Below are 22,466 nucleotides of genomic sequence, written 5' to 3' on the forward strand. Positions count from 1 at the left end.
CCCGGAGCCCGGGCACCTGCGGGCGCGCGGTCCCTGCGGCGGCTCCGCTCCCGGCGCCGGCGAAGCCTGCAGCCCGCGCCAGGCTCCGCTGCCGGGTCCCGATCGCCCCCCCGGGGGACGGGAGGGGCAGGCGGGCCGCGCTCGGAGCCCAGCGCCCCCCGGCCGCGCGCGCAGACCCAGCGACTGGCACTTACGGGCTCGGACTCCGCCGCCGCCGCGCGCGCCTTTCCCGGGGGGTCCATGGCGCTTCCGGACCCGCCAGGCCGCCGCGCCGCGCAGCACCGCCCAGAAAATGGACGCCGGCTGGGCTCTGCCAGCCCGGCCCGCCCCCGGCGCCGGGCACTGGCCGCGGCCCGTCCGGGAGAAGGTCGGTCCGACCCTCTGCACCGCGCGGGCCGGTGCTGCAGGGGGCCCGCTGCGCCCTGACCAGGGGCCCCCGGGAGGGCAGCAGCGGGGCCCGGGGGCACCCACGGAGGCCCCGGGAGGCCCCAGACCTACCCGGCGGACAGCGGCCTCCGCCTCCACCGGCCAGAACCCGCGGGAGGACAGAGCACAGTCGCCATCAGGACAAGGCCTGGCCCGCAGCAGGGTCCCAGGGTCCCTGACCCAGATCCCAGAAAGCAGCCAAATCCTGCGCATTGGAGAGAGGCAGGGATTGGAGAAAGTCAAGTGCAGTTGCAATTTAGTTAAATTCTCAGGACGGAGGGGTATCACCTGCGCCTTCCCATGGCTGTCAGGGCCTGGATTGATTTCCCGCACGTGGTATAAGTTATTTCACGCAAAAGATCCAGCTCTCTTCCTTACGCAAAGGCCACTGGACTGCTAGGCTCTTCCTTCTGAGGTCCAGGGACTGCGCTCTGAGAAAGTATTTACCGAGCGAGGCCTGCCACACACGCGTCACGTAGCTAACAGCCCAGTGCACTAACGTACGGGTTTTGTTTGCTTGTTTTCAAAAACCCATCCATGTGTCCTGCGTCTTGGTGGTATGAGTCTTACTTAAAAATTTTCTTTAGAAAAGATTCACTCCAAGGTGACAATTTAGGATGGAAAGTCTGTTCTTGGCTTCGCTTATATCCTGTTTTTTAGCTGGGAGTGCCGTGTTCGCAATTCTGCATCGCAGGTCCTGACCATGTTTTCAGTACGCGATCATTTTGATGAATAAAGTAGATTCCAACATTAAATACAAAACCAATAAAACGTTTTTTGTTTTTTTTTAAATTTTAAATAATCAGGGAAAACATGTTGCCTTGAAATAAAATTAAAGGGTCATGAAATTTTAAAAAAATAAATAAAGGCAGGATTTAGTGCCACAAATAAACCTTATAAATAAATAACTAAATAAATAAGTAGGCAGGGTTTGGAAGACGGGCAGGTTGGACAACATGCACACACATGTACACTAGCAGCTCCCAACCCTCTCAAAGCAACGCACCCTTTATTCTCTCTCCCTAGGCCACACGTCTAGAAAGATCTATTCCACCAAATTGCATGTATTAACGAATGATTCATCTTCCCACTTAGAAAAACGATCCTGCGGTGTTTTTGTTAATGTAACTGCCAATCAGAGCTTCTACAAAACTTGAGCGAACCTATTGTGAATTGTGGATCCAACCCAAGGAAACCTGTGGTTTGATCGCAAGTCTGTGTGTTTTCTATGGAGGCTTTTGGAAACAGAAAAACATATGGACCCTCCAACAAAATGGAGGCACCTGAGTTAGGAGCCACGGGCCTTGCTCTCTGGCTTCTCTGAGATTGGAAGGTGGGAGGCAGTAGAGCAAAGTAATTTGGCCTTTGGATTCTGTCTGCCTGGGGTTTAAAGCCCAGCTCTGTCACTTACAAGGTCACTCGCGATGTAATTTTAGGCAAACGACTCACTTTCCCTGAGCCTTGGCTTGCTCGTCTGTAAAATGAGGCTGTTTTTAATATTACACTGGCCTCGTAGGGCTTTTTGATGATTAAACGGGTTAGCGCACAAGAAGCATCTACAGTAGTGCCTGGCACATAGTAAGCGCTCTGTCAGTGCAAACAGTTGTGGCTCTTAGTGCTGCAAGTCAAGTATTCAGAGCTCTAAGTCCACGCGGTCAGAACCATAACTTCAGTGTGTAAAGCAACCTTTATACCCTAGAAATTTTCCACGGGAAAAGCTGCCAGGGTCACATGGAGACTGACATAAAGGGATTTAAACACAGGTCTGACTCCACAGTCCGCTTTCTGTGCTGCTAACATGTTCCAAGGTGGTACCTTGATCAGAAGCTGTCAACAGCTTGTTAAGGGTGAAATCGGCTCTGGCTTTCCTAAGAGGCTTAGCAAATGAATGGCTCCAAACATCCACCTGGGAATTCACCAACAGTGGCATTTCTTTCTCCTTAGAGCTAAATGTTTCCCCAGAAGTGAGCAGATTTCCCCAAATTGTTATTAATAACTAAAATATCATGGCAACAGTTTTGAACACCGCCACCTAAACCTTACATAATCAGCCCGTCCTTCAAAAATTTCCACCCTTCCTCATAACCCATCGCAGATATTCTCTCTTAATCATTCTTCTGACCATGGGGAACGAGCTGGAAATTTCCCGGAACGTCCTAACTTGTGATTTTATTCTTTTCTGGAAAGGTTTGTTCTTTTTAAAACACCTCAATGCGATTTCTTTTTCTACTGCGTTGGAACACTTTTCATTGTCATACATTTGCTAATCACCAAAAAACACCTAAGACTTTAAGATTTTCTCCTCTCCTTACATTTCTATCCATTCTTCAACATCTCCACAGCATGGCTCCTGATCCTTTTCCACTGGCCTTTTTAGGCCTTGCTTGTTTCCTGCCTCATTTCTTTTAATTCCCGCTATTTCTGTTATGTGACAACTGTCTGCTCGCACTTTTTCATTTAGGAGTATTGGCCAATTTAATATGTATTGCCCCACTCTCTTTATTTTTTTAAGGTTTCAATATTATCATAATATATAAATAGATGTAAGTGGTGTCTCTATTAAATCCACTTGCTTCCTTTGACTCATTCTGCCTCCCATATTCGCAGCACTCTGTGAACTCAATTTATTGTTTTACTTTTCTTCTCTCTCCCTCATCCTGGGTACAGATTCCATCACTTGGCCTCCCTGGATGTGGCTGCTTATCTCTTTTCTTCAAGCATTTTAAGAAAGTTCCCGTCTAAGCCATTTTCTCTAATCTCCACCACGTGAAAGGCCCCTTGTGATACTGTGTTGAGAAGTCTACCAAAGCCCAGGAAGAGACGGGGTTGAGAAAAGGGGTGTCACCTTCCAATGCCCACGGGGAGCCGGCAGGAGGTAATGTGAACCGGGGCCAACAGGATAACGGGTCCCACCTCACTGGGGGGTGCGGGCGGTCACCGCCCAGCCCCAGAGCAACTGTTGCCAGGCGGGGACCCCAGGTCCGCATACTTTTCCGATGAAGCCCAAACCGGGACTTTTAGATAAAACATATAAGATGTCGAATACTTAAAAAACAAAAGGAATCTGAATCTGATCAGGTCTCTACTTGTAACCAGCCATTTACAAGAAATCTCTGAGACAGAGGAACGTGTAAAATAGCACCAAGAAACGCAATGATCACATTTCAGATTGTGGGAAACTATGGGTCAAATGTTTTTTCCAACACATTTTTTTTATAGCAATAGCAAGAATAAAAGAAAGAGAGGTAGGAAAATTGATAGATTAAATGAAATTTGAGGAAATATTAATTGTACTGTGTGAACCTTATTTAGAATTGTATTTTGAACAAATTGTGTTTGTTTTTTTAAATGGCCAAACTGGACAAATATGAATGCTGACTATGATATCTGATGTTATTTTCTTAAAATATATATTTTATTGATTTTTTTATAGAAAGGAAGGGAGAAGGATAGAGAGTTAGAAACATCGATGAGAGAGAAACATTGATCAGCTGCCTCCTGCACACCTCCTACAAGGCATGTGCCTGCAACCAAGGTACATGCCCTTGACCAGAATCGAACCTGGGACATTTCAGTCCGCAGGCTCTATCCACTGAGCCAAACAAGTTTGGGTAATATCTGATGTTACAAAGAATTATTGTTTTTGTTGGTGTGGTAATGACACTGTGGTTATTTATTTTTTAAAAATATATTTTATTGATTTTTTACAGAGAGGAAGAGAGAGGGACAGAGAGTTAGAAACATCGATGAGAGAGAAACATCGACCAGCTGCCTCTTGCACACCCCCTACTGGGGATGTGCCCACAACCAATGTACATGCCCTTGACTGGAATCGAACCCGGGACCCTTCAGTCCACAGGCTGACACTCTATCCACTGAGCCAAACTGGTTTCAGCAGACACTGTGGTTATTTTTGTTTCTTAGTAACCCACGTTTTAAAATGTATTTTTTCAGTAATATACATTTAAAAAACTACTTTAGAAATATTTCAGTTATAGAAAAGTTGCAAAAATAGTACCAAAAATACTTAATAGTACCAAAAATACTCTACCCATATCTATTTATCTACTAGAAGCCCGATGGATGAAGATTCATGCCAGAATGGGCCTTCTTTTCCCTGGCTTTGGGCACCATCTCTGCTCCAGCCTGGAGCTGCCTTTCCCCCTTCCCACACTGCTCAGAGGCCTTGAGCGGAGGGAATGGTGTGGGATGCCTGCATCATCGCCATGGCAATGGTGCAAGCTTCCCATCCTGCCCCCAGCTGCTTGGCATCAGCATATGCAAATTAATCTGCCAGCTTTGTTGGGTTGATTTGCATTCTCACTTCTGATTGGCTGGTTGGCCCACGAAGGTACAGTCAAGTAGCATGTAAGTCTTTTATTAGGTAGATTATTTTTTTCCTGTCATTTGTAAGTTGCAGACACCATTCTCTTTTACACTTAAATACATCAACATTTATTCCCCCGCCTCCCTCAAAAGAAGTGTTTTCTCTTAGTATCTTTATCTTTTAGAGAATGATACAAAAATACTTGGAGAAAAACTTATATGATCTGGAATTTGCTTCAAAATACTACAAGAGAGGATTTACATGAAACAAGATGGCCAGCAGTTGAGAATTGTTGAAGCTGTGTGATGGCTACCCAAGGGTTCATTTAACTGGTGTTTTCATCTGTTTAAAATATTCACAATAAAGTTTTGAAAGATTATGTTAATTAAAGACTTTAAATGACATAAAATGCTTATGATATAAGTAAATAAAAAGATACAAAATTATCCACAAAATATTATCTCAACTATTTTAAAAAAAAATCACAAGGCATAGATAAAAGACTGAAAGAATACATGCCAAAATGTTAATATTCCATATTATTGAATTAGTAGTAAAATCTAATTTTATAATTAGGAGGGAAAAGTTAATACAATTAAAATATTAGAGCCGTAGCCTGTTTGGCTCATTGAATAAAGCGGCAGCCCGCAGATTGAAGGGTCCTGGGTTCGATTCTGGTCAAGGGCACATACCTGGGTTGCAAACTCAATCCCTGGCGCCGGATGTAGGAGGCAAACAACCCATGTGTCTCACATTGAAGTCTCTCTCTCTCTTGCCTCTCCCTCTCCCTTCCACTCTCTCTGAAAATCAATGGAAAAATATCCTCTATTGAGGATTAACAACAACAAAAAATTAGAAGACAAAAACACTGGTAACTGATTCAATTAAAACTATTGTTAAAAGTCAAACAAAATACATATGTGGACTAGAATGGCCAATGAGCCACCAGTTTACAGGTTTTGACTTAGGAAATAGGTACCCAAACTATGGTCTCTGGACCAAATTTGCCAGCCACCTATTTTTGTATAACCTACAAGCCAAGGATGTGCTTAACAGTTTTAAATGCTTGGGGGGGGGGGGGGGGGAGGTCAAAAGGAGAATAATATTTCATGACATGAAAAATACATGAAATTCAAATTTCAGTGTCCATAGATAAAGTTTTATTGCCACCCAGCCACAGTCATTTCTGTATCTATGGCAGTGCATAGATTATTATTGTTATACTTAATATTATATACTAGTGGCCTGGTGCATGAAATTCATGCATGGAGGAGGGGGTTCCCTCAACCCAGCCTGCACCCTCTCCAATCAGGAACCCCTTGCAGGATCAGGCCTAAACTGACAGTCTGGCATCCCTCTCGCAATCTGGGACCACTGGCTCCTAACCGCTCACTCCCTGCCTGCCTGCCTGCCTGGTTGCTCCTAGCCCCTCTGCCTGATTGCCCCTAACCTCTCTGCCTGCCTGCCCGATCGCCCCTAACTGCCTCTGCCTGCCTAGTTGCCCCTAACTGCCCTCTCCTGCTGGCCTGATATCACCCCCAAATGCCCTCCCCTACTGGCCTGGTCGCCCCCAACAGCCCTCCCCTGCAGGCCTGGTTGCTCCCAATGGCCCTCTCCTGCAGGCCTGGTCACCCTCAACTAACCTCCACTGTAGGCCAGTTTATCTCCAACTGCCTCCCCTGTCGGCCTGATCCCACCCCCAACTGCCCTCACCTGCTGGCCTGATCGCCCCTAACCCCCTGCCAGCCTTATATCACCCCTAACTCCCTGCCAGCCTGATCTTGCCCCTATCTGCTCTCCCCTGCCAGGGTGATCTTGCCCCTAACTGCCTCTGCCTTGGCCCTCACCACCATGGCTTTGTCTGGAAGGAAGTCAGATGTCCGAAGATGGCCAGTTGACTTGGTCTAAATAGCATATTACCCTTTTATTAGTATAGATTATATATATATTTAAAAAAATATTTTATTGATTTTTTACAGAGAGGAAGGGAGAGGGATAGAAAGCCAGAAACGTCGATGAGAGAGAAACATCAATCAGCTGCCCCCTGCAAACCCCCCATTGGGGATGTGCCCGCAACCAAGATACATGCCCTTGACCAGAATCGAACCCGGGACCCTTCAGTCTGCAGGCTGACGCTCTATCCACTGAACCAAACCAGTTTGGGCTATAGATTATATTTTTAATTTCACCATTAAAAAGTTTTTGGAAAATTTCTCTGTTGTTATATAAATACATAATATCTTCAATTTTGCTTTAACCCACAAAGCCTAAAATATTTACTCTTGTTCAGGCAGCATGGCTCAATGGTTGAGCATTGACCTATGAACCAGGAGGTCATGATTTGAGTCCGGATTAGGGCACATGCCTGGGTTGCGGGCTCCATCTCCGGAGTGGGACTTGCAGGAAGCAAGTGATTCTCTCTCATTACTAATGATGATTCTCTCTCATTACTGATGTTTCTATCTCTCTCTCCCTTTCTCTTCCTCACTGAAATCAATAAAAATATTTTAAAGAAATATTTACCCTTTATAGAAAAAACTTCCAAACCCCTAGCTTAGAACTGGACTTCCTCTGTGACCTAAAAGCATTAGCGGAAAGAGCACTGGACTGAGAGTCAAGCATGGCTCCTTAACTATCCGAGGGACCTGGAGTGACAACTTCCCTGGGCCACAGTTCTCTCAACGATAGAACAGGTGGGCCTGCGGTCCACACTGCACCTGAAGTTTGTGGCTCACATTCCTGCACGAGCTAAGCAAGAACTACAGGGATGGTGACAACATTCAGGGCTAGTGTGCCAGCCAGGAATGGGTCTCCAGGAGACCAAAAAAAGACATACGGAATATCCCCTGCAGATGGCTTGCTAGGCGCTCAGACCGGAGACTGGAAAAGGCTGGTGAAGAGCAAGGAAGGACCAGCTTTGGGCGCTGCCAAAGCAGAGCAGCATGGCTGCTGTGGGCACCGTGACTTTGGGGAAAAGAGTTCCTAAACTCTGCACCTTAATGCAGGTATTTTGGGGTCTATCTCCAGCCCTGGCTTCACTGAAGACCAAAAGCACTAGGCCACAGCCCTGTGGAAACTCGGCTCCTTGGATTTAAAGGTTAAGCCAGATTTAGCCAAGCGATATGGGGTGGGGCACTCTGGCATCCTCAGCATGCGGAGCGGAGGCCTTGGGCTGGAGACTTCTTAAGACGCAGATAAATCCCCGCCGAGACTGCAGGTTCTTCCTAACAGCCCACGTGGGACAGTTAAGCACCAAGGCCAATATTATGACCAGAGCCAGAGAGAACAACAGAACACGCAGCCCCTATGCGGCAGGTCAGGCCAGCAGCCCGCCTTCCAGGGGCTCTCCCAAGCCTTCATTTTCTAGTTGAAACTCCTCCCCATTCCCCCCCCCCCCCCCCCAGCTTCTGGTGCAGCACAGCAGCAACTGCTTTTGTTCGCCCGCTGCCTGCCTGCCTCCTGACCGCTCCCTTTGTTCCCTCTTCCTTAGTCTCGGCACCCCCTTGCTGTCCTCGCAGTCCGCGGTCATCTCCGGCTCCCCGCTTTGCCTCTCAGATGACCACCCTGCTCCGTTCTACATTGTTTCCTGATGTCCTGCAGTTTCTAGAGACTCTTTCAATGGTGTGACCCTCTCCTTTCCCTACGAAAGGTTCCCCTCTTCTCTTCCCCAGATCAAGAAACATGAGGAAGGGGGTGAGGGGGAATTACAAGGGCACTGCCCTTCTGGGATTTAACCACGTTCTCAGCTGGTGGCTTTTGTTTTCTCATCTCGCTGGCTTGTAAGGTCCTCGGGGCAGGGACTCCATGGCGTGCTCGGCGGGCGCCCGGGAAGAGGGGCCGACTGTGAGGCCTTAATTAGAGCAAGGCCGCAGCCAGGGCAGAAGACTGTAGCAGGCAGAAGGAAAATAAATGTCAAAATATCCATTTGGCAGCAGTGACCACGGGGCAAGGAAGAGAGAAGTTTATTTCGTTATGTAAAGAAAATCACGAAGGGTCTCACTCTTTTCATGAACACAGAGAGAATATTTACACTTTATGTGTTTAAAACAAAACAGGACCAGGAAACAAATCCCCTGTGAGGGTAGACACAAGTGCTGGACTTGAACCCTGAGCAGGAATAGCTGCAGGAGCAAGGAAGCCATTAAGGGAAAAGATGTAGAATGAGTTATAAGATCAAAAGAGCAATTTCCTGGCCATTGAGACAGTGAAGGCCACAGAGAGCCACGTTGGGATCACCTGACACAGACAAGTGCTTTGGTGACTGGCCTTTGGTTTACCTGCTGCCCACATAGCTGGCAAAGAGACCCCTCACTGTCAGCCAGGGAAGGTGAAAAAACAAAACAACAAACCAGAAGCATCTTGCCTGCATCACAAATTCAAATGTTTGCATTCAAGGGCTTCTCAGCTTAACATCTGCTCATGAATGCAGAAGAGTGGCAGCCGTCATCCAGGTCACCTGGCGATCCAGGCAGACCAGCCTGCAGCAGGGCAGCCAGGCATACGGTGGCTCATTAGGAGCCAAGACATCTTGGGGGGGGGGGGAGGGTCACGAGGAAGAGACACTGTGTCCCGGGGAAGAGCCATCGCTGCTATTAGCTGAGATTCCCCAAAATGGAAGGCTGGCTTCCAGGGGACGGTATAAAAGGCCACTAAGAGAACAGCACACTATTCATTCTTTCTGGAACGGAGAAGGCACACAATGGTGCCTGTCCGTACAGTGTTCTGGCCTTGAGGAGGAACCTAGACTAGAGCTCCGTAGGGAGTTTCATGTCAGATCGCACTCTGCCCGAGTTATAGCAGTGTCTGTCACACAGCAGAAGGCTCAACAAAAGCTTGAAGAAGTGAAGTGAGCTGAAACCGGTTTGGCTCAGTGGTAGAGCGTCGGTCTGCGGACTGAAAGGTCCCGGGTTCGATTCCGGTCAAGGGCATGTACGTTGGTTGCGGGCACATCCCCGGTGGGGGGTGTGCAGGAGGCAGCTGGTCGGTGTTTCTCTCTCATCGACGTTTCTGGCTCTCTATCTCTCTCCCTTCCTCTCTGTAAAAAATCAATAAAATATATTAAAAATAAAAAAAGTGAAGTGGATTGTTGGAGCTCCCTCTCCCACTGACAGGCGGTACTCTACCACGAAGGACTAGATTCTAGAACCGCATGTGGCTTGCGAGCCGTGGTTTGCCGGCCACTGGACTAGAACCATTGTTATGCGGTGGAATGTTTCATGGCTAGGCAAAACCAAAGTATAAAGAGTCAGCCAGGCCACCTCTAATGTGTGATAAGCAAAGTCCACTAAATTATGAATCCATTTTAGAAGACACTTCTGAAACATATATGTATGTATGTGTGTGTGTGTGTGTGTGTGTGTGTGTGTATATATATATATATATATATATATATATATATATATATATATATATCAAACCTATCCCTTTGTTCTTGGGCCTTTATCAGGCACTAGACCAACCTATAAGGCATGAGAGAGTTCTGGTTCTTAGAAAGAATTTTCTTAGTGTTATTTGCTGAGGTAGAGAACTATCACTCCATTAGAAAGCCACCAGCCGTCAAAGAGGTCTGCAGAACTGAAGAGTTTTAAGCAATGGGAGACAATGACAGTTTTTTTTGCAAGATGGGATAGATCAGTGGTCGGCAAACTCATTAGTCAACAGAGCCAAATATCAACAGGACAACAATTGACATTTATTTGAGAGCCAAATTTTTTAAACTTAAACTTCTTCTAACGCCACGTCTTCAAAACAGGCTCGCCCAGGCCGTGGTATTTCGTGAAAGAGCCACACTCAAGGGGCCAAAGAGCCGCATGTGGCTCGCGAGCCGGGGTTTGCTGACCACTGGGATAGACCTTTCTGCCTTTGAAAAAAATTAAGGATAACGACTAGCTCAACGTTTGGCCCTAATGGCTGGGATTCATATGAAAAATAAAACAAAAAGCTTCTCAGATAGTTATCTTACTCTGAGAAGCCTTTCTTTGGTGGATTTCTTGAGTTAGCACTGAGTCTGCACCAAAATTTCATCGCCACCTGGGGTTGCAATGTACAGAATTTCAGGGCACCTTCCTAGGTGTTTCCAGGTGGGACTGGGGTACAGGCAATGACCCCACAGTCACCATGTCCTGGGAATTTACTAAAACCAGCGAGGAGGGCCTGACCCACCTTCTCACTGCGGAGGAGGCTTACCTGAATAAGGCTCAATCCACGGAGTCATCAAACCTGGCTCTGATATGGTGGTGGTTACACCAGGAAAGGGAAGTTTGCAATTTGAGCATGAGCACCCCTCTGGCTGCTGATGCTCTCTCCTGGCGGGATCTGTCTTACCATGTAGGTCTCCACTTAAATGCCTTCTCTTTAAGAAGGCTTTCCCTGGTTCACCATTCTAAAGTGTCTCTTCCTCCCAACATGTCACATTGCTTTTTATTTTTTAAATGTTTCTTATGTATTTTTTTCAGAGAGAGGAAGCGAGAGGAATAGAGAGATCAAAACATCGATGAGAGAGAGAGATCTCAATCAGCTGCCTCTAGCATGCCGCCTATTGGGGATTGAGCCCAAAACCCGGGCTAGTGCCCTGACCGGGAATCGAACTAGTGACATCTTGGAGCTTAATCACAGAGTCATATCTGCTGGGGATCACATTGCTTTTTAAAATTTAATTTTACTTTTTGTCTTTGTACTTGTCTTCTTTAATTAATTGTTTACATATTTATTTTCCTCTATCACACTAGAGGCAGGTCGTTGAGAGGCAGGCCCTGGTACCTCTTCTTCATTACTGTATTTCCAGCCTCTAAAATATGCCTGGCATATACAGCAGGTGCTCAATAAGTGTGTCAACCAGGAACTCAAAGGCTTAGCATGATTTAGTACTAAAGAGAAAGATGCTAGATCTTTGTCCAGATTCTTTTCCCTTTATCAGCCAGCTCTAAAACATGGCCTGGCTACCATCTCTCTATGAGGAAGCCATAGTAATGGTTGTGGTAGATCAACATCATTCTAGTAGGAAGAGGTGAAATCTCTTTTTTTGAAAAACATATTTTTATTGATTTCAGAGAGGAAGGAGAGATAGAAACATCAATGATGAGAGGGAATCATTGATCGGCTGCCCCCTGCACGCCCCACACTGGAGATTGTGCCCAAAACCCGGGCAGGTGCCCTGACCAGGAATTGAACTGTGACCTCTTGGTTCATAGGAAGACTCTCAACCACTGAGTCATGCTGGCTGGGTGAGATGAAATCTTTTCATTAGAAGACATAACACAATAAATATCAACCTAGATGAATATATTTTGGATGACTAAATGTAATATTTCCCATTTACATGACTAAACAGATCATTACTAGAGACAGGTTAGAAAGAAAGAAAAAGAAAACAAAAAACAACAACCCAAGTTAAGGTTTGGGAAAACACTTCCTATTTTCCAAAGAAAAAAAGAGTTGAGAATTTTATACTATAAATCATTCAGGCAGAAAACCACAGATCTTCCCATTTCATTTTGGTGAGAAAAAGCAGTTGTTTGCACATTCTTCACGTCGCACCTGCTCTGGCCTGCCCGGCATAAACCCCTTAGCCAAAAAGGGTAAATTAGTTAAGCATGGCCTTCCGAACAATGAGAACGTCTAAGTGCCACCCTTAATAACTGACAGGCAGTGCTTTTTATTAATCTAGCAAATTCAATAATAACTGTAAATGGGTAAGTTTAGAAAAGTATTGTGCCTTGTAAAGATTTCTGCGAAATATGGAGGCAAGACATTAAGGCGAAACACACAATGTAATAAATAATAATTAGTCTTCCATTCACTGCTCTATTTATTAGAATGACAATAGTACAATATACTTCAAGCTCCTTGAATTGTGTTTAAAATTCTTCTAGGCAAAACCAAGAGCAACTTAAATGAATAATGCCTCAAAAAATTATTAGGGATGAAAGTCCCCAAGAAGATGCAATCATGCTGGAGTTATAAACAAAACGACTGACATTTTATAAAGAAGAGATACGCTGTTGAATCTAGCAGGCATCCATTTTTATGGTAAAACAATTCCATTGCATCCATCTAATCTTGCGATTAAGATTGAAAATTATTAATCTGTACCAGCCTATCAAAACAGAAGGCATTGGAGTTGTATCTTGCTGAGTAGCAATAGCACATTAAATTACAAATGCCTGGCTCCCTATTTGCTCAAGAGCGAATGACAATTAGCTTGCTCCTATTGCAACTGTTAATGCTACTGGTATTAAAATGAGCAGGAAATACTGGATCAGGTTTCTGACAGTTCCCTTCAGTTTATGATCTTCTGATTGTTGCTATATTAAAAATGTACTTAGTCATTTAAGTCACAGGCAAGAAAGAAAATGGCTCCCGAACAACCAAAAAAAAAAGGGGGGAGGGGTGTTGAGGTGTTGCAGGAAGGATATTTTGATGGCAGCCCAAAGAACGAAATCACTGGGAGATGAATCATGATCTCATGTAACTGAGCCAAACAAAGACTCTAAGCAAAATATTTAAGTTGGCCTCTAAACAGCAGCAGCAACAAACCTTTAGCCCGTAAGGGGTTAGTTAGGTTTTACAGACAGTGCTTTCGAATATGACAGGCTGCCAGAATACAGCAACCACTTGCACAAATGGTTCTGAGTCTCAAGGTTCTTCACGTCGGAGCAGACCTCAGGGAGGTCTGGGCTTTACAGCATCTTTCTCCGAACACATCCACAAGGACGGTTCCACAGAGGCTCAGTGTGCACTGATCGTCGGGGCAGGCTTGGCTTCAGGTCTCTAGCGAGAGCTCCGGCATTACCAATGGAGGGAGCGAGGAGAACGAGAGCATAAGCATTTTCTGATTCTCAGAATTTCTGAGATGCCTTTTGTTTCGGTGGAGCTGGTGAACTCGTGATAATGAAACTACACCTTCGTACACAAACCTTGACCAGCATTCTAGAGCACATTTCAAAGAAAACCTTAATTTTGAAAGTACTGAGCACAAAGGAGGGAGGGGGAAAAGCTCTCACTGTGCAAGCTTTCTCTATCTGTGCAGAAACATGTCTTGTTTTTAAGGCTTGAAGACCGCATTTTAAAAATGTCTAAAACCAGTTCAGAATCTATAGCAGAGGAAAAAGGACTATACATTTTTCATTAAACATTTGTTTCTTTTTGTTTTTTTAAGACAATATTTTGCATATCTGTTATTGCATTTAAAAATAAGATTTGGTTACCAAGGAAACAGGTTTCTGGCCCAGTGTTAATTTGAAAAACTAAAATATATTTGAGAAGTTAACCTCAAAGGAAAGAGCCCATGAGATTATTTTGAATAGTGCCAGAATTTGGTGCTTGCAGAACCATAGCTGTATGGTCTGCAATGAACCATCCTAGACACTGTTTCATTCAATGCAGGTCTTTTTCTTCTAACAGGTACATCTACATTTAACATTTTCCCCTTGAAACATTGTAACTCTTCCTCCCCCTGGTAATAGGTATATGAAAAGTGTATTTATTTTTGCATATTATCTAAAATTAATTTTTAAGTATATGTTATTTTCATCTTTCATATAACACGTTTAAAGACCGCTTCTTAAAATTTAAATATTTTAAATGTTTCATATTAAGCTTGTTTGCGCTCTTCGAAATTATCTCCAGAAACCCAATTATTTTTAGTTTCAAGCTAAAATGGAGCTGGATCCACAGACTTTTCCAAAAAATTCTTTTGTTGTCTAACGGCGCCACACCTACTATACACATGGCTTTTAAAAAAGAAATCATCTTATTTATGCAGATCATTCCATAAGTTTATAAAAGCTACATATTTCTATACTATCTGAATAGAAAAGGCTATCCAATTTAATGCCCCCCTCCAAAAAAAATTACAACTGTCTTATTTAATTTTTTTAAAAAAGTCATATTTTAATCCATAATATTCTGGCTGCATGGCCCAAATTCTATAAAACATGCAAATTTCAACCTACCTGTATGTGTCACTTAGTGCAATGCTAGCATGACAAGACACTCAGCCATTTTATGTGAAGCGATGGAGACCGATCTCTCCGTCTTCTTGCTCACAAGTTTTAGATGCAATTGTCACACACACAAAAATCATACACAGAACAGCTTGGATGCACTGTGATCACGAGAACTGAATTTATCAACAGGAAAACAGGATTGAAAAAAAGGACGTTTCTCATCCACGGGTTTCTCCGAGGCTGCAACCAAGAAGGTGGTGTGTTGAATTTTTCCCCCTTCCTCCTCTGAGAGTTCAAAGCCCGAAGCTGACCACTGCAAAGGCCACTGTCACATTTGCTGAAAATCAAACCACCGATACCAGCACTGAAAATACAAATTTGAGAACCACGTTGTTTGCACACCATGGCGTGCATAAGAGTTAAAAATAGGTCCCACCTTACCTCCTACCTGCATAATAAACACGGAAGTTTCAAGTGTTTAATTTGATATTCACATTAATTAACAATACAACATACATTATTTAAAAGACAGCAAATGCAAGAAGAAAGGGGAGACACCATCTGGTAGCAGAGTTTTGTTGTTGTTTCTGTTTTTAGGGCTTTTTTTTTTTTTTCTGGCTTTGTTTAAAAAAAAAAAAGAAAAAAAGATAAAAATCCTATTTTGAATGTGATGAAAAGCAAACATCCAGAAGCAAATGAATCGGAACTGAAAGGTGATGCTGAAATATCTAAGGCTGTAATGAGGCAAAAACAAGTCTTCACTACCAGATGACATGGCACACAGAGCATTTACATACTCACATCTGAAATACTGAGCAACGTGTAATGAATTCTATACACAGCATGCACACAGCACCAGCACAGCTAATCCTGCCTGCCATCTTAGGCTCGCAGGAGCAAGATACGCGATGCATGCAGCACACGAGCACTGGGGAAGGAGGAGGCAAGGAACGGCTCACCTTAAATGCAGTATCTGATTAATGTTGGAAGTGACATTGCACATCAGCCTCAGAGTCCTGGTTCAACTGGGTAGGAGGGAACAAAGAAAAATGTCATCAACTGATGATGCAAGATGAGCCCAATCACTAAACACTGTTTAGCCAACTCCAAATTCTGCAACCAGACAGTAGAAGGCATTTCGTACATTTAAGCAGAGCTGCTGCACAATGACTGTGTCCTCCTGCTTCCGAGAACCAAGTAATCCTTTTGCTAAGGAAGAAAATCAGCTGGAACGGATACTGTCATGTCATCTTCTTGAAGAAAGCTTTCAGTACAGTATGTATCTGGTTTGGGATGCATTTTTATAGACTGTTAATTCCATAGAGCTGCTAATAATAACAACAACAAAAAGCCAAAACTGTTCAGCTGTAGCAAAGTCAAAAATAATATTATAAAAGGTGTAGCATTTCTAGATTATTTTTTTTTTAAATCCTAATTGGTGCCGGCAGGCTTGTAGAAGAATGCATGATCAGCTGTCTGTATCAGTGCTATAACCTCTAACCACAAGCGTGTAAATGTATCCTGCTAAATGTATCAGCAGTGCAGAGCGGCTGGAATGGTATTCTAATGTGAATAAATTTGCTTAAACTTAGAAGCAGAATACAAGCGGGACAGAAAAATAAATTGATGCTGAGTTCGTGTGGATTCATAGCTGACCAGCACGGACGATAAAAGCTAAGCAGGATACTGACCTAAATAACGGTGACTTGCAGCAGCCTACTGTAACTTGCACAAAACATAGAACGTGCAAAATTATTTTTCTCCTCCCTCCCCTGGCAAAAGCTGAATTGTAAAGCAACAAGCCATTAACGGAAACCCGAAAGGCTGTATTTCTAGGGAGGGAGAGTACATACTGTAAGAGAAGGAATGGTGTGGAGCTGAGATGCAACGTTTCTTTGTTTCACTTTGAGGCTTATCTTAGCTACGCTTTGCACGATGACATTGACATCATGGAGGTCAGGGCTGACACTGGGGTGCTATCCGTTTTATGAGTGAAATGTTTTCTGAAAATTAAATCTCATCTGCTCGAACACCAAATTTCATGTCTTCTTCAATACCACCTCTCCACCCTCGCTGCGCAAGATTGATGGGATCTAGTTTGGCTGCATGTAATAAATTGGAATCGCCTTCTATAGAGATTCCAACACATAATTGTAGGGATTAATTTTTTAAAACAAAAACCTTTAAGAATTCTTATGCTTCCCCTTTCAATCTTTTCTATCGCACACAAGCACGCATGCGCATACACACACATACATACACACACACACACACACAATTGAAGCTCAAATTGCAATAAAATGTTTAACATGTGCAACAAAAAAAATGTGGAAGGAGCTGCTTATTCAGGATTTTGAAGTAATGTCTGATAAGCAAATACTGTTTTGCTACAGAACCAGTGTCACCATGCCCCCAAAGAGAGGAAAACAGCGTAGCTTGCTAGAAAAATTTCCTCCATTTCCTGCCGGCAGGTAAAAAACAGAAAAGCATTTACCACACTGCATAAAACAAGAAGTCTTCTATTTTTAAGGAAATAGAGCAGATTGTTTTTCATTCCTTCTTCAGCTACAAAAAAACCCCCCATACCCACCCCCACCCTTAGATCCTGGACATAAACCAACATTTTTATAAAATCCTATGAGACTGATTTTAAATACATAATATTTACTTTTTGCCTTCATATCTCTTCAAAAGTCTCTCACTGCCTATTGCATCACGGAATATGCTAATGTTAGTTCATTTTAACTCATGCAAAAAGAAATTAATATTTTCTGAAGTTGCTAGTTTTCCAGCGCCTCTATTTTCTATAAGAACTGGCTAAAAACAATTGGGTTAGCAAAACATTCAAGCTCCCCAGAATTTTTTTTTTTTAAGGAGAAAATGTATTTGAACATCTTACTTCGGTACTAGGTTTCACAACCCATCTTTTGTTTCCGGTTTTCATTCTCTCTCCTCTCGCAGAATCCAAGGGATTTTTAGCTCAATGTGTGGCAAGTACCCCGCCCAGCTCTCTCCGCGACATTTTAAAGTATCCGAACGGCGCTGTCCAGATGGTCGATCGTACCTGAACCACACTGAGTCCTCTTCTCTTTGCAGCACATCTCTCCCTCCCACAACTATTCCAGAAATAAACGTAGCTCTAACGGAAACACCCATGGTGGAACCATCCTCCCCACCCCCCACCCCCTGCCCTGTGAGCTCTGGTTAGCATTGACAGCGACAGAAAATTAGAATGGAGTGTCCTTAGGCTAATTCCTGCTGCACCATGGGGGTCGGGAATTAGAGACTCGGTACCGATTTAATAGAAGGTCATCTGTAAAGCCGAGTCCTGAGAGCGGGGGCGGAGGGGGCTGAAGCGAACACCTAGGCATCGGGTTCGACTGGTGTCTGTTCGGATATGCCCCACGAATAACAGCTGAGAGCTCAACGTTCACAGTAAAACACTCCCAGGTGATTATCCTGTAGGCTAACTACAATCAACTCTAACCCCTTGGAACTGAGTCGATGCCGCCTGCTCCTGGGAAAATAAATGACAGCGACAAGGACAGTAATCCATATCAGGCTCCCAGGGGCTGAGGGGACAGGGCTATGTCCCCGTCACAGGGCAGGGTGGTGACTGCGGTCAGGTCCCCTACTGGGACTGGCATGCCGGTGCCTGGACAAGTGGTTCCCAAACCTCATGGGGTTCTGGGTCCACGCCCTGCCAAGACGAGCCCACAGCTACGTATGTGTTGGTGGTTTGGTGGTGTTCCGAAAGCACTCCACGAGCTAACGTGGTCTGTTTACCAAGCCTGACTGTGTTAAACCAATGTGAACTGTAGCTGAGAGCCCTCAGATGGATGAGCCTGTTTAGGCAGACATTCTCTGACTAGTAAATCCTGTTTTGTACTTAAAAAAAAAAAAAAAAATCATGTGCATGCCTGAATTACGCAAGCTCTGTCACGAATACAAGTGGCAAGGAAGGGTATGCATTCACTTACGATTTTTATCTTTCTTTTGCTTGGTTTATTGAACTGAGTGGGGTGACACCGGTCCACATGAACACGTAGGTTTCAGGTGTGGATTTCTATATTATAAGATCTGTATGTTGCACCGTGTGCCCACCACCCAAAGTCAAATCTTCTCCTGTCACCTCTTGACCCCATTCACCCCCCACCCCCGTCCCACCCCTTTCCCTCTGGCAACCATCACACTGATGCTTGTGTTCATAAGTTTCAGCTTTATATCCCACATACAAAAGCTTTGTAGCTTTTTTTTCTGACTGACTTATTTCACTTAGCATAATGATTTTTAAAAATTCATGCTCCTCGCCATCATCCTCGGGGCTTACGCACAAACATTAATGTAGAAGACAAGTCCCTCTCCCGTGTCGTCAATGTTGACCTGTTTTTGCACCCGGAACCCCAAATAAACCTGGCAGGAGCAGGCGGGAGGAGGCAGAGCAGCAGTGAGGAAGCGTCTTTCACTTAGATTAAGGCTCTCACTGGCTCCCAGTCTCATTGTTCCGCCGTCTGAGCTCATTTTATTTTCAGTCCTGGAGGTTAAAATTAAATTGCATGGCTTACACAAAGAACATAATTCAAGTACGAGCCAAGCTTGAGCCTCCATGTTTAAAAAAAAAAAAATGTAGTCAGGGCACGGAGTCCCACAGGGATCCTTAGTTGATAAACATTTGGATCGGTTTGCACATTTCTTTATTCCACTCACTGCATTAAAAATTACAGCTGGTTTCCGTTTTGACCTAATATAGATATTCAACATTCGTGGGTAAGTTTGTTATCGGGTTAGGCTGTTTTGATCTAAATGTTTGAAAATAAAATATTTACCAAATATAACATTTTTGTTTAAATTCTTAGAATTTAAAAGTTTTAAAAACTTTTGATGAGCTTGGATATTATATCTATTTATAGTGTATTTAGCCTTGAAAGCAACAAGGTTACAATCTCTCAATGGCTGAAAATGTGCATTTGGATGACATTTTAGCCTAAATATTTTGGAAAGTCCAGTGCTACTTCGATCATCTACATTTTGCCTGGAGATCTGGGCAGGAACTTCTATTTTCTACCTTGATCAGAGCTGTCTGTTAGAACTATCATTTATTGAGAACTTACTATATTCTCAATATTTTAGCTATATTATTTAATTCTAAACCAATAATCCTGCAAGGTGAAAGTGAGTTATCATCAACTTTAGGTGAGGAACAAATGAGATTGCTAGTCACACAGTAAATAGCACAGTGAGGACTTAAAACCTAAGTCTGACTAATTCCAAAGTCACATGCTCCTTTGTGGTCTTTCCACCAACACTGACGGAACAAAACCTCCTCCTTCTGCGTTCTGCCCTGATGTAGGAATCTGTTTTACTGTGTAGATGCCTAGTCAAGGGGAATGCCCTACCTAAAGCCACAACCACCCAGGTTTATAAGAACCAGCCTCAACTTCCTAGTTCCCGAGAATTTGGGGTACTCTTTATACTGGACCAGGAGGTGGAAAAGACAGAATAAAAGAGGAGGAATGAACTAGACTGTGTTGGAAAGTTAAGGTTAGAAAGCAGTAACAAATTGCAGTAACAAATAATCAGTAACAATTTTTTTCCAGAGGTTTGTCATAATTTGAAAATGTTTCACGAGGCAAAATAAGTGGAACAGCTTACATTTCCATCTGAGCAAACTACCTCCCCTGGTGAAGCCCAATATTTTCATGTTACAGATGGGGAAACTGAGGCTGAGAGAGATCTGGTCATTTGTATAAGGTCACACACATAATAAGTGAGTTTACCCATTTGCTGTGTTAAAAAGCATATGATCAATTAAAGAAAAATCAGTGTAACACTCAGGACAGACCTGGTTTGCACAAATAGTGCTTTGGGCCTGAACTGATAACCCAACTTGGTATTATGAGTTCCTTCCCCAACATATTTTGAAAATAGGCTTTTAAAAAGCCTAAATGTTGAATAAGAGATGTTTCTCCATCACGGTCAGTGTCTCAAATGCATCATTTTAATGATGGACTCTCTGCCGACAACTGTACATTTTGCCCCTGTTTCTAAGATCCCTTCCACCTCGGAAAGTGTGCGATTCTAAAAATTCCAGCCTTGCTTGCTTTCTAGGTCAGTTAGGCCACGCACTGGATTCCAAGTCCCCCACTGCCTGGCTATATGGCCAGCTGACCATCTCCCTCATTGGCAGTAATTTTATATGCCAACCAGATGGCTCTCCAAGGGGGCTTTCTAATCAACCCTATCAGCTCCACCCTGCCTGGGAATATGAGAGGAGGATTATCTTCCTCTGCTTGAGGCAGGAGAAGGAAGGCTTGGGTGAATAGACATGGCGGGAGAAGTCTGAATTCCAGGAAGCCCCCTCCCGGCCTCAGACAGGACCTTTCTCACTCCCATCTATGAGCATCTGTGTGGGAGACGTGGGAAGGGAGCACACATTTGGTGGCAAGGATGTGGCAGCAAGCCTTGGGGCCCAAACGGAAGTTACCCTCCAGGGAAGAGCTGGAGGGAGCAAGGGAATGTGGACCGTGTGGTTTGCAACAGAGAAAAAGTGGTGACTTCGGGCTGCAAGGGAGACTGGTGGATACCATCCCACCCCACCCACAACTTAGCTCAGGCTCTCCCGTGGGAATGTCCTCAATGGCTCACCACCGTTTCTGATATCACTACCTCAGCTTTAGCAGCAGAACAGTTCCTGCTCTCGTTTCTCAGTGCACTTGAGATGTGGCACTAACAAAGGCCTTGCATGCCCTCGGAGACCCAGAGCTTTCCTGCGCCCCGAATCACATGCTCATGGGCGGCCACGGCCGTTTGCCACTCCCCAAATGGAGAGCAAGTAGAACAACAGGGTCTTCTCGATCCTGAATTGGCTAAAATAAAAAATAAGATAAAAAATAATAAACATAGGCAGCAAGAAGATTGAGTTTCTTCTTTCAGGAAAGATTGGCTGTAAATGAAGGTGGAGAAGGAAGAATTCTTACAGATGAGTAAGATCCACCCCATGTGAGTGCATCATCCTCTCTTTGTATTTTCTTTATCCTGGGCCACAAATATCCCAAGACTTCCCCTGGGAACAAATTCATTGGCTTTCTTTCCCCCCAGATAAATGGCTTCGTAGTTCAGAAGGGCCACAACCACGCACTTCTTCTCCGCAGAGCAGCTTACCAAGCCTCAGTGAATTTTCACTTCCTTTGGGCTGAAGATAAAAGCACCAGAAGTTTATGTTGTATCGAATTATCTATCTTTACTCGAATCTCAGGGTTGCCTCCGGCAAGATCTATGTATCTCCCAGGGTACACAGAGCACTGACTGGTGCAACCAAGGGGCTCATGTAGGTGTGCTCCTCACCGACCAACACCAAACGTGGGGGAGGGGGGGGGGAGTGCTTTCTCTGCTTCCACCGCTACCAGTGGAAGCTTCAGCTCTGTACCATGAAGCCACTTCTTAGAATTAGAGGACTCACTCCGTGAGTTAAGGCATAGACCTGGGGACTGACATTCCCAATGGAAGTCTTTCAAACAATCACTGTTGACTCAGGGGAGCCACAAGTTGTCTGGAAAGCTGACCACAGGCTTTGCTGAAATCTGTCCCTTTTAGAACAGGGAAAGGGAGAGAGAAGTCAGAGTGACCCCACACAGACACCAGCAATACCACTGCCTTCGCAAGAGGCTTCAACCTTTCCTCAGGCCCTCGGGGGCACAGCGTGTTTCACTGAATTTTATAGAGCATGCCACTGAAATCCTCTCTCTGAGGGAGGAGAAAGCCAGGCT

At 44.3% G+C, this 22,466-nt stretch overlaps 1 protein-coding gene across 6 annotated transcripts in view; it reads right to left on the reverse strand.

The window, feature by feature from the left end:
* Positions 1-22,466, reverse strand: part of ZBTB38 (zinc finger and BTB domain containing 38) — a 78,437-nt gene that overhangs the window by 45,701 nt on the left and 10,270 nt on the right. For 2 of the 6 annotated variants that reach the window (XM_084901756.1, XM_084901757.1), the window contains exon 1: positions 195-690. The gene's annotated coding sequence lies outside the window, so the exon portion shown is untranslated. Of the gene's footprint in view, positions 1-194; positions 691-714; positions 1,208-14,706; positions 15,065-15,659; positions 15,726-22,466 lie in introns of those variants that run through there. The other 4 variants (XM_084901754.1, XM_084901755.1, XM_084901759.1 and 1 more) reach the window with 4 other exon arrangements.

The sequence above is a fragment of the Pipistrellus hanaki genome (assembly GCF_964339955.1).
Source record: "Pipistrellus hanaki genome assembly, chromosome: 13".
NCBI lineage: Eukaryota > Metazoa > Chordata > Mammalia > Chiroptera > Vespertilionidae > Pipistrellus > Pipistrellus hanaki.